This window comes from Mauremys mutica, unplaced genomic scaffold (assembly GCF_020497125.1).
Source record: "Mauremys mutica isolate MM-2020 ecotype Southern unplaced genomic scaffold, ASM2049712v1 Super-Scaffold_100036, whole genome shotgun sequence".
Lineage (NCBI taxonomy): Eukaryota > Metazoa > Chordata > Testudines > Geoemydidae > Mauremys > Mauremys mutica.
Window position 1 is genome coordinate 716,523 of NW_025423256.1, and position 12,933 is coordinate 729,455.

A 12,933-nucleotide genomic window follows, 5' to 3' on the forward strand; every position below is an offset into this window, starting at 1 on the left:
GAATGATCCCCTCATGCTGGATCATCTGCTTGGCCCCCTGCCCCCTCTCGGGGTGCGCTGTGCGGCGTGGCTGGGGATTGTGCAGTGGCCCAGCACCAGGCAACACAGAACGGACACCACATGCCCTGCCCCACCTCATCTGAGCTACTCTCCAGGTGCATTGGAGCCCAGCACCCCGCACCTTGGCACTCCTGCCCCACATGGGGTGAGCTGCAGCCCCTGCCACACTCTGCAGAGAGGAGAAGGGTCAGGCCAGCCAGCCATTGTAAGATGGGGAAATCACCATCGGGGTCGACGGTATGGGGGCTGTGACATACAGAGAAACGGTTGTTGCACCGGCAGAAGGCAGCAGAGCATGCGCACACACACACACACACACACAATTGCAAACATACACAAACACATGCATGAATCCAACCACACACACACACAATTGCTAATATACACAAACATCCGCACAAATCCAGCCAACACCAACACAAGCCTGGGAGCCAGGGGAGCAGAGCAGGCTGGGGCTGGGTAACCCCACTTCCTGCAGGAAGTAGCAAGCCCCCCATCCCCCACGGAGGCCTGGGACCAGCCCCCCTCTGCTTCTCCCCACAGAGGCCTGGGGCCCCAGCCTGCTCTGCTCCCCTGGTTCCCAAGCTTGGGGGGAGGGGGGAACCACCCCACAGCACTCGCCAGCAGCATGGCTGGGAGCCAGGGGAGTGGACCAGGCTGGGACTGGGTCACTCCACTTACCATGCAGTGAGTGCACGGGCGGGGGCCATGGGTAAGAGCCGGGCAGCCCCCCCTGCAGCAGCTCCCCACCCCAGCTCACCTCCACTCCGCCTTCTCCCCTGAGCACGCCGGCGCCGCTCCACTTCTCCCGCCTCCCAGGCTTGCGGTGCCAATCAGCTGTTTAGTGCCACAAGCCTGGGAGGGGAGGAGAATCAGAGCGGGGGCGGCGTGCTCAGGGGAGAAGACGGAGCAGAGGTGAGCTGGGACAGGGAGTGGTTCCCCTGCACGCACCCCCCCATTGCTTGCTGCACACCCTCCCCCCCCATTGCTTGCTGCACGCCCTCCCCCCACACCTCCCAGCCCCCTGCCCCAGCTCATCTCCACTCCACTGCCTCCCCTGAGTGCGATTTTTGGTGCCCCCAACCACTTGGCACCCTAGGCGGCCGACTAGTTCGCCTAGTGGTTGCACCGGCCCTGGCCACTGCCTATTAGCAGGATTCCTCCTCCTCCTCAGTGCGACTAAATCTCCTCACCTAGACAGCCAGTCCGTCCGCTGCACCCCAGTCCCCCATGCCTGAGCCTCCCTGCCAAAGCCCTGCACCTGGCTCCAGAGAATTAAGTCTCACGTGTCACTGGGAACTCGACTTCTTGTGCCCAGAGAGTCTCGGCCCCCCTTAGTAGCTGACTAGAGAAACACAGTGTCTGCAAAAGCAGCAAAGAGTTGTGTGGCACCTTATAGACTAACAGATGTATTGAAGCATGAGCTTTCGTGGGTGAATCCCCCCCTTTGTTGGATGCGTCAGTGTCTGCCTTTTCCAAAGAAGTGCCTGGAGGGCTTTTTCTCATGTGACCACGTGGCCTAACGGATAAGGCGTCTGACTTCGGATCAGGCGATTGAGGGCTCAAGTCCCTTCGTGGTTGTGCTTGTACAGTTTTACCGTTGTGCTGAACGTCCTGCTCCCTTTAGGGCTGGAACCTCTTCTTGGCCACTCAGGCCAATGCTCTGGCTTCAGCTAGAGCCCCAGGAAGGAGTTGGGGGGTGGGTGTCACAAAGGCTGGGGCATGAGCCCCAGGTGCTTCCAGTCTCGCCTTTGCCCTTCCTGACTTGCTAAAGAAAATGGGCGGCTGCCTGGGCTAGAGTGTGGAGCAGTTTCCCTCTTCCAAGTGTGCGCCTGTCCCTGTGCTTCAGGGAGTATGCTACATGGAGCCTGGGTGTTTCTCTGCTTCTCGCCAGCTGGGGAAAAGCCTCTTGGGGTAAAATGTCCTGCCCCACTGCCAAAGTGAGCACCTTGAGTGGGAACGGTAAGAGGCCCCACCAGGGGGGCTGGCCCTGCTTTCCTACCGTCTTCTGATATTGGCCACAGAGCATCAGCAGTCGCCCCACATGCTCCTCTGCGGGTGGCCTTCAGTGGGGGTTTGGCATGGCAGGGAGCAGCCTGGCTGGGTGTTTTTGTGTCTGTCTGAAGGCCGCACATAGGCATGGTCCTGCCCTCCTCTGGCCCTGACTTCAGTTGCTTTTAAGCCTTCCCTTGGAGCCATCAGTACCAGCCGCCTCTGCTCTAGGTGCCCAACGGAGGAGAGGTGCTGGGCTCTTTGACAAAGTGGGGGATTTTCTTAGGGTTTTCTGTGTTTTCCAGTGGTTCGCATGCACAGGGAGTGGGACTCAGTGTCCCCAGGTGTTACTGGTTTAACGAGGGGAGGGGAGAGGGAGTTTGTTGCTACAGAAGACCGGAGAGGGACTTGGGACCCCGGCTGATGGCCTGGAGGATGGAGACCCCAGCAACTGGTGACCTGGTGACCCGGAGACCCAGCTCAGGAGTCACAGCCAGTTCTGGCCAGTGAGAGGACAATGGGCTGCGGGGAGAGGACCCCGTGACCAACCTGTTCCAGCCAGAGGAGGGCGGAGAGGAGAGGAGGCCCAGGCAACCCTGTTTACCTGGAGAAAAGACAATGGACAGAGGTGGGGCTTGGGGCCAGGGATATCAGAGGCCCAGCTGGGAAGCAGGGGGGCTCTGGGCTGGCGAGGGGAAGCAGGCAGAGCCCACCTGGCTGCAGGGGGACTGGGATGTGCTGGGCTGAGGGAGGCCAGGCCTGAGGCCCTGAGAGTTTCTTGTGCTGTGTTCAACTCTCAATAAACCCTCCTGTTTTACGCTGGCTGAGAGTCACTCCGGTCTAGAGAACAGGGGGCATCAACCCCTTCGGGGGTGAGGAGGCCCAGGGGGTCCAGAGCGCGTGGACTCCCTGAGGGGGCCCACGGCGAGAGACAGACGTGCTAAGGCTCAGAGAGGTGCGGCTCCAGGAGGTGGAGGGGCCTGACACCGAGAGAGAGTGGACCCCCGAGAAGGGCTGTTGCACTGAAAGGGGCACCCCCCACGGACCGCACAGGGCCAAGAGTGGGCTCGATCTGTGAGTCCGTGACAGGCAGTGACATCACAAAGGCCTTTTGCAGGGGCTCAGACTATTGGTCAAAGGTGGTGGGGAGGTGGTGACCTCACAGAGAGATGCTGACATCAGCCAGGCAGGACAGGGGCGAGGGGCCAGGGAAACCTCAGAGACCCTGTGGCTTTGCTTCAGCAAGTCTCCTTCTCCAGGTCTCTCTTTGAGGACTGAGAGAGTATTCGGGTTCAGGTACGTGAGCGCCAGTAGGAACCTCTTTTGAGTTTTCTCCTTCCCTTTTAGTGATTTTACTAGAAAACAGACGTCCCTGTTTAGAAGGTAAGAGCCTCCTTGAGGGAAGGGGTGTCCTGGGCGTGTCACAGTTCGGATGCCGGTGCCCCCCCATGTAAGGAAGTTCCCGCCGCCTGCTCTGTGTTCGCAGGGCGGGAGAGAGAGCAGCATCCACGGCAGTGATTTGCTCCTGGCTGCTGGAGCAGAGCAGCAGGCTCAGCTGTCAGAACTTCCCAGAGCGATGAAAGGGGAGGGGCCCATGGCTCTGTAGCAGGAATGCAGGGCAAGCGAGTTCACAGAGGGCATTGTGGGATACTGGAAGAGGCCAGTTATGGTGATATAATGAACAGCAGTGTCTACATTGACACTCTCACTTTAAGTTTGCTGCAAAAAGCTCTAAACCGTTCATCAAAGTGGTTTTATTTTGTCAGCAAAACAGGTCAGTTTTGTCGCCAGATGTGGCATTGCAGTGTGTGCACCAGCCACAAGCTGCTAACTGAGGAAGCATAGTGTGTTTTTCACACATCTGAGCAATATAATTCTGCTGAAATAACTTTGTAGTGCAGACCTGGCCAAAGATTCTCACACACACACAGACACACACACACACAGTTTGCAAGGAAAATGTCACCTGCTCCTCTGCTTTGCAGAATCCAAACACAAGCAAAGCTTGTCAGGCTCAGGTGGGAATGCAGAGAGGCAGGTGTGAGCAGACACTGTACCTTAATCACAAGCAGGCACCATGGTTTAGCTGGTTAAAGTACCTGTTTTGTAAACAGGAGATGCTAGGTTCAACTCCCAGTGGTGCCTTGTTGAGATCCTTTTAGAGCACCTGGTATTGGCTACTGTCAGAAGACAAGATTCAGAGCTAGATGGACCTTTGGTCCAGCCCAGTGTGGTTTTTCTTATGATTTAAATTACACTCACAGGCACTGATAATAGAGTTACTGATTGTTTGGGAGTTAAGAGCTGATAGGTCAGTGGTCCAAGCCCCTTGCAGGTGGTCCCCTCCCTGTGGGGCAGGGTAGGTCTGGGCTCTCGCACCAAATGCTCATTGTGGCTGCCAGAATCTGTGGGCAGCTCATTTAGTTTACACCCAGGGTTGAGTCCTTGATTCACACATCAAGGATAACAACCCTTTGTTTCTCCTGATCCAATAATAAGAAGACTGGGAATCCAACACCAGCCACCAGTGATCATTTCGGCAAGCAACCCAACCTATTTCCAACATACCGTAAAATCCACATGCAGACTCATACACGAAACCTTGCAAGAAAATCTTCCTGAGGGGGTCTGAAGCACCTGCTGCTGGAGGGAAGGAGGGAGCCGTGGGTTGGGATGAGGAGCAGCGTGAGGAGAAGAGGCCTGTGGGTTGGGACTGAGGGGCACTGGGAATAGGAGGGGGCTGTGGGTTGGGATTGAGGAGCAGCATGATGAGAAGGGGCCTGTGGGTTGGGTCTGAGGGGCACTGGGAGTAGAGGGGACATGGGTTTAGGCTGAAGAGCATCTTCATTTGAGGATCCAGCAGGACAGGGGAAGGCAACAGGTGATTCTAATTCCTTAGGGATATTCTGTGTGTTTGTGTGTGCAGGGGAGCAACATGCTCTATGCCCAGAGGCCTTTATTCCTCCAGCCTGTGAGGACAAAGGGGATGTCAAGAAGTTGCCCTTCAATCTCCCACACACAAAGACCCTTCTTAAGAAAGGCAAAATCCTAAAGAGAAAGAGTAACACCAAAGAAGACTCCCGAAAGTCAGATTTTTACAATCATAGTAAAAAGTTTATCACCTGACCAGGGACTTGAACCCTGGACCCTCAGATTAAAAGTCTGATGCTCTGCCAACTGAGCTAGCCAGGCTCACCCAGGAAAAGTGCAAGTTGATGCAGAGGTGAAGCTAGTCAAGAAAAAGCGATACAGACACAATAGGGGAAACCTGCTGCTCGCTCTCTCTTCCCAGCCCTGGCCTGGCCTGGTATTAGTGCTGGTTAAAAAGAGGGGAAAATATCAGCATCTACCAGCCATTCATAGCTGTACAAGACTCATGCACAATACAGAGGTGCCCATCTGCAAGTGCCGAATGGTTGGATTGGCTAACGCAGCCTGTAGATGTCCAGGGCACACTGGGATATAAAGCCAAGTGTCCATCACCATCATCATTTCACAGGGATAATGATAATGATGGGAAGGTTCACAATTGACTCAGTAGTTGCATACAAAGGTGCACGTTTGGCAGATACATTGGGAAATTCTGGCTCCTTCTCAGTCTCAGGTTGGCCACCCTGGTCTAGATGTAGAAGTTACAACATTTAAACTTGAAAGAGGGGCCAATTTCCCCATCATTTCCCACCTTTACATCCAAACACGATGACTTTCTGAATGAACCCTCCTCGTTCAGCCAGAAGATCTTGGGCTGGGTGTAGGAGTCACTGGGTAAAATTCTCTGGACTCTGTTCTGAATCAGGTCAGAGCAGAAGTACGTAGTGATCTAGTCTGGCTGTAAAATCTATATATCAACACCAAATATGGTGTGAAATTAATCCTCAGAAATGGCTGTTCCCCACCCAGACCCCAGCAAGGGGCTCTCAAGGAAGGGGGCTGTTGAGGAAGGAAAGAAGAAAGACGTCCTTCTCTCCCTGGAGAAACTGGGCTCTGCGCTTTGGACAGAAAGGAGGGGAAGGAAATGGCTACATGACGGCAGCAGAACCTAAGAAATGAAACACAACAGGCTTCTGGGCACATTGATTCTGCACAGTGAATAAACCTGACTCCTGTATCATGAAGAGCCAAAAAGCCGTTTCTTTCTATGCCCGGGAGAAAAGAGTTACAATAATTCCTGCCTGTTTACTTTTGAATTATTTTACCTTGTAAAGGAAATTGTAACAAAATTAGTCTGAACTTTAGCTGCCTGTTATTAAAAGCTGGTTCCCAATTCAGTTCCAACTGCCCTGCTAGAAACACCCCAGGTCCCTGCTCACCCCAGGAAGAGGAAAAAGAGAAACCCCCAGTGGGCACTGCCCTTGGCTCCAGGCTGCTGTCCTGGGGTGCGGGTGGGGACTGATTGTTTGCTGCTGGGGAGGGAGCCAGTAGAGGCCTCTGGTGCTCTGCTCCTAGCATCTGCCCGGCCCAGGCTGTCCTCTGCCTCAGCTGCTGCTCCCGGCCGGCTCTAGAGTCAAACACGCAGGGCCCCCAGGGGAACAGAGGCTGGGACAGGGCAGCAGCCTGGGCTGGGCTGGGCAGATGCTGGGAGTTCTCGTTCCCTGAGAACTGGCCCGGCTCCCTTCTCAACAGCAAACAAATCAATTCCACGTCCCCTCCCCAGAAAAACCAGCCTGGAGCCAAGGGCAGCAGGGGACGATTCCCTGCAGTTCCCACCGAGGCAGGAGAGAACCCAGGGTGTTTCTAGCAGAGCTTATGGAACTGACGTGGGGAAACCAGCCTTTAATAACAGGCAGTTCCAGTTTAAGCTCAGTGTTTTTAACAATTTCTACAACATTAAATCACCCTTCAGTCGCAGTGTCACCATCCATAACATTGCTTCAGCCTTATAGGTTCCCAAGTGCACAACTCAACATCTCTTCAAACACAAGAGAGTGCAGATCAGTCAGTGTTCAGAGTCATCCCACATAAAAGAACCATGTTGTGGTACATACTGGCCCCATCATGTGGCCGTTGCCTTTCCCTCCTCTCTGTTAAAAGTTTTAGTATTTTGCACAGAAACTTTCTTCCCTCAGGAGAGACCTGGGAACCAGGGCTGCCAGCCACACAAACACCTTTAGGAGGAGTCATAACCTGTCAAAAAATGATCTCCCTTCTTCAGTTCAGTGACAGCCTGAAATGCTACTTATCCCGGCAGAGCTGGAGGATTGAAAGCAGCTACGTCAAATCCCTGTGTAGCTCGCAGGAATGAACACAAACACTCCCTCGTATCTGAAGTGATGTGTAGTTTTACCCTTGGTAAACTACAAGACTAAAGGGAAAGGCAGTGGTGGTGTCAGATGTAAAGAGTGAAACATAAAACAATCATCATAGTTATACCTATAGTGACTGCAAAAATCTTTCTATATTCTTCTTAATAACATCAGTGTATTATTTTCTCTGGTATCTAGACATTGACTAGACCTTGACCAAGAAATTTGGATCTTGATAAAATAATCAACTACCCCTTGTTAAAGTAATGGACATGACACCCACTCGGGTGTCTCCATGCAGGTTCAAGTACTAACAACAGGAAAATACACTGGATTACTCCTGCCCCAATAACAAAGAGACTGGGAATCCCACAGCAGCTGAAATCACCGTTTGGACAAGCACTCCCATCATGCAATCCGGGGTGGGTGTAACCATGCCAAATGATATCAGCCCCAAAAGGCCTTGACAACAGATCACCAACAGATGGCGGGGTAGAGTTCATACTGACCCTGCTTCAAGTAGATTGTGGCAAAGATTAAAAAACACTGGACGTCAAAACTCACCAAACGCGGGTCAATCCATGCTCATCGTCGTAACCGCTCGTTATACTCCACTCCTGAACGTAGCCCTCACATGGACAACATACCCTCCTAACTCAGTGTCTGTACGTTAATCTTTTACCCCCAGTTGGGGCTATTGCAGATTATGTATTCCTTACGCCACCCGATCTAAAACCGAACTTCGCACCCCTTGGGTAAGCTGTACGTTGTTCCCTGAGCACCAGAAACTTCTACGCCTAAACTCTGTACTGTACACTTTTTTTTTTCTTGGAACGTCATCTTAATAAAATGTTGACATTGGTTCGAGATCCCGGCTCCTGTTCCTTTGCAAGGCGTGTGCGTTTGCTCTGGGTTTTAGTCTGCTAATACAGCGGGGGGATTGAGCCAGACGCGCTTGCCTGCTGCAGACACGGATCCAAGGCTGAACCTCGTCCCCCACAAGCTGAAGGCTTAACTGAAAATGGTTTAAGAAGTGCTCCAGTCTCTGGCACTCAGCAACCCAGCTCCCAATGGGGTCCAAACCCCAAATAGATCCCTTTTACCCTGTAGAAGCTGTAAAATCCTGTGACCAGGGCAGCTGCCTAGCAGCCTGCGCATCTGCCTGCCAGTGCGAGAGTGCGTGAGGCACTAATCCGGATAACGACAGCTGGGTGGCAGGGGGAGGGCCTAAAGAACCAGCAGAGTGGTGCAGCGGGAGCGTGCTGGGCCCATAACCCCAAGGTTAATAGATCAAAACCATCCTCTGCTATGTGTGCACTTAATTTTTTTTTCCTCTGGGCCTTCAAGCGAGCCGGTGACCAGCAGAGCACCAAGAGCCCAGGCCATGAGGCAAGAGGTGGCTGAGGAGAAGCGGCTGCCTGCCAGGGAGCTCCCTGGCACCTCTGGCTGCCTGGGCTGAAGGCAAGAGGCAGGCCTGGGCGTGGCGAGGGCCTCCTGTCCTGGAATGAGGCTGCAGTGCTTCCTGGTCCCCTTTTCCCACCCACACCGGCAGGCGGCTGCTGCAGGAGAACACGAGGGAGGCTCTGGGGGCGCTAGACAGTGCTGTGTGGCTGTCAGGAGAAAGAGCCGAGGCTCCTTACTCGACCTGCCATTGACTCGCATGGCTCTGCGCGCCGTCAGCCGGGGCGGGGCGGGCCAGGCCGCGGACGTGACTCAGGCTTGGGCTGCATGGCCGCGCTTTCCTGACAAGGCATGAGGCAGGCCAAGAGCTTTGCACAGCGTAGAGGGAAGTGGGAGGGAGGCGTCTTTGAGCCGGCGTGACTCGTCCATTTCTCTCTCACCCTGCAGGGCTTCCTGCCAGTGCCAGAGTTCACCAGGCACTAGCCTGGAGCCAGGGCCGCTAGGCACTGCTGAGGAAAAGCCAGCAGAGGGACACAGTGGAAGCGTCCTGTGCCCATAACACAGAGGTCGATTAATCAAAACCCTCTTCTGCCAGCACCGGGCCTTCTGCTTCCTTCACTGGGCCTGCAAGCGAGGGGGCGGCTGGCACAGCACCAAGAGTCTGACCTGTGAGGCAGGAGGCGGCTGATGCCTGCAGCCTGCTGGGGAGCTCCCAGAAGTTATTAATGGACAGAGACTCCTCAATGCCCTTAGTAACAAGGATTTGGGGGTCACCGAGGCCAGTAAGGGGGTCACTATGTCAGCCCTATAACCCTGGGTCTCAGGTCACTGTGCAGCTTTGATCTAGAGCTCGGATCCCAACAACCAACCAGCAGCCCACAGCCTCCCCCTGGGTCTGCCCCACCTGGTTCCTCCTTACAGGCCGACCTTACCCCCGTTCCAGCCCCAGATTCGCCCCTAAGCATCCTACTGCCACTCAGAGCCACAGCCGTGGAGGTGCTGAAGGAGGGAGGGGTGACTCTAGGGTGGGGTTCTTCTCTAAAGATGGCTGGCAGAAAGGTGGTGCTCAGCTCTGTCAGCGACCTGCCCAGTTGCCTCGCTGCCAGGGGATGCAGACGTTTCTGTAAGGCCATTAAATGGGTATTTGGCTTCTGAGTGAATGTGAGGAATGTGCAGTCCTAAGAGGGAATTTCCATCCCACTTTCCAGGGCCCCAGTGGCCTAATGGATAAGGCAATGGCTTCTTAAGTCAGGGATTGTGGGTTTAAGTTTCATCTGGGGTGAAAAGTTCCTTTATTCTTGTATATTGCAAAGAAATCTTGGTCTTATTTTCACCAAGGAAGCTGGGAGATGTTTCAACACAAAGTACTGCAGCTTGGGAACAATCCTCCAGAAATGGCATCTTCCACTCCACAAATGCTTTCTAAACCCAGCAGCAGCAAACAGTTCATACTAGTGTTTGTCTGAGAATAGAGGGAAGGGGAGCGTTTACTCCAAAAAATCCATGAGTGAAACAGACAGAAAGAGCAAGGCCGTCCTGGAAGAGAATGGATCTGTCTGGAGACGAAGAAGAACCTGAGAATGAGCAACGGTGTGAAAAGAAGAGGTTCAAATGTGTTAGATGTTAGCTAGTGTTAGGGGGCTTATCCCTTCACCCTCCCATTCCCTGGTCCTTCTCGTGTAAACAGAGAGCAGCAACACCCAAAGTCCAAAGGTGCAAACAATTAGATGTTTATTGGGTTGAACTTCCAGCAAGCAACGATTCCAGTTTCCTTCCTCAGTGTCCCAGTCCCAGCTCTGACACCACAGAGCCTTGCCTGTGTCCCTGTTCCCATTCCCCTCCTTAGCAAAACATGATGCCAATCCCCCCCTTACATCCTGACTGACTGCAGACTATATAGTAAAACTTGAGTTCTGCTTAGCTAGACCTAACCACTCATTTTACTGAAATGTAACTAACCAACCCTAACACCATTATCTAACCAGTTATGTCCCACCACCTTAATTGGGTTACACCCAACAAAATTAATTCTACAGCTGACAGAAACAATCACAGACCCAGACTGCGATTATACAGACAAACAATAGGGAAGTGGGGACTACAGTGCTAGAACAACACAGAAATGAGGGTGTCACAGCCCTGCTATTGATAGGTGAGTTCTTGCCAGACAGGATGCTACCAAACTCAGTTTTCTTTAACCATCTTTACCTGGTGGTGCTGGGCATTGTCAGGATAGGACTGTATTCCCAACAGCCCAATAGCACCTTATTTCAGTGTGACTGGTGAGGACGTGACCGTTCACTTCCCAGCCTATGGCGGCCCCTGCGGCGTAGCCAAAGAGCAGGGCCTCAGACTGTCCCAGTAAGAGAAGCCCTGACACCGGCAAACAGTGATTGTGATTCTGTTTTCCCTACCTCTGTGACTAGCTACATGAGAATCATCTACCTGCATTGTTAATGTCTAGGCCTTTCCAGACAGGCGTGAAAATCCACATCCTAACAGCTGGCCCTGGGCTCCCCTTTGCCAGCTGCCTGCCATCTCCCCGCTGTTCACGCTGGCAAAGCCCCGAGCCAGCCCTGTGTGCCCTGCCTTCCCCTGCCAGCGCTCGCCCTCCGCGCCATGGGGAGCTGGGGCCATTGCGGGGTTTGCTGCTTTGTGCTCATGGAAGGAGCCTGTCACATCCCTGGACATGGATCCGTTTGGTGTCCCAGCGGCTCATTGTCCCACGGGGCGCCCTGGGTGCAAGGACTGTGGGCAGCACGAGACTTCTTCTGTATATCTCTGGAGTAGCCTCTAGCCACCCTCCCCCCTGCCTGCACGCAGCCCCTAGCTACCCTCCTCCCTGCACCCTGAGCTCCCCCCTGCCTGCACACAGCCCCTAGGTGCTCCCTGCCTGCACCCTGACCTACAATCCTGCCTGCACACAGCCCCTAGCTACCCTCCTCCCAGCACCCTGAGCTCCCCCCTGCCTGCACACAGCCCCTAGGTACACCCTGCCTGCTCCCTGACCTACAATCCTGCCTGCACACAGCCCCTAGCTACCCTCCTCCCGGCACCCTGAGCTCCATCCTGCCTACAAACAGCCCCTAGCTACCCCCTGCCTGCACCCTGACCTACCCCTGCTCGCACACAGCCCCTAGCTCTTGCCTGTATCAACCTAGGGGTCTCGGAGAAGCCCAATTGACATGTGCTCCAGTGGTGCAATTGGTTAGCACACAGTACTTATAAGGCAGTGCTGAGAGGAACTCTGCTGAGGTTGTGAGTTCAAGCCTCACCTGGAACACTGGTTTTCATTAGCCAAGTGGTGTCACCCCCTCATTTAGCCCTGTGGAATGTAGAATTCCAGCCCTGGGGACACTGGGGACGAGTCAAAAATGCCCCCTGCACTTATTACCTCCTCTCCTGAGTGCAGGTCAGAATCTACAAACCTTTCTCCCTGCCAGCCCCTGTGCCAGGATCCCTCAAGCAGAGCCTGGAGTCCTGCCCATCCCTGAGCCTGGAGGGAGAGGAGCAAGGAGCCATTGTCAGAGGGCTTTCCCTTCCCCCGCCCACTTCCCTGGCTCTTGTCACACAATCAATAAGCAGCAAAAGACCAGAAGTGGGAAGCGCAGACAAAGGGATGTTTACTGGGGTTAGTTTCCAAGCAAGCAGATTCCGAAGCCCTTCACACCAGTCGGGCCTATCTCTATAGACCGACAGAGTCTGTTCCCCAGTGTCCCCCTTCCCAGCTCTGACACCGCAGAGCCTTGCTGTGTCCCTATTCCCATCCCCCATCCATTAGCATGATTCCAATTTCTCCTTCCACTTCCTGTTTGACCCGTTTATATAGTAATATTCTCAGCGAGACCTTAACCAATCATTTTACTGAAATGTGACTAACCAATCGTAACAGAATTCTCTAACCAATTATATCCCACTCCCCTAATTAACTTACACCCAGCAAAATTAATTCAGCAGCCCTGACTGATGCCCACTGGAGATAGGTCTTTGGTCCAGCTTGTTCAGTGGACTGGCCACTATAGGTTGGGGTCCCAGAACTTAACAGTCTGGCTAGAGATTCCTGCGGGTTGACCGGATGGTGGTTTCTCGCTGCTTCACCTGATGTCCACAACTTTGGTCCCTGTACCTGCAGCTGCCACCCTCTTCCTCTTGCCCACATGGCACTTGAAGGAAGGAGTGCCAGAGCCAGGCTTCATAGTCAGGGCTAGGCAGGAGGGAGGAAGAGTCCCAGGCTGGA

At 53.9% G+C, this 12,933-nt stretch overlaps 2 non-coding genes across 2 annotated transcripts; one reads left to right on the forward strand and one right to left on the reverse strand.

Annotated features, from left to right (window-relative positions):
- Positions 1 to 5,171: 5,171 nt before the first annotated feature.
- Positions 5,172 to 5,244, reverse strand: TRNAK-UUU. The gene has a single exon. It is a non-coding gene; the product is annotated as a tRNA-Lys (tRNA).
- A 6,641-nt stretch (positions 5,245 to 11,885) lies between these two features.
- On the forward strand, positions 11,886 to 11,979 carry TRNAI-UAU. Its single transcript has 2 exons — positions 11,886 to 11,923; positions 11,944 to 11,979. It is a non-coding gene; the product is annotated as a tRNA-Ile (tRNA).
- Positions 11,980 to 12,933: the final 954 nt, after the last annotated feature.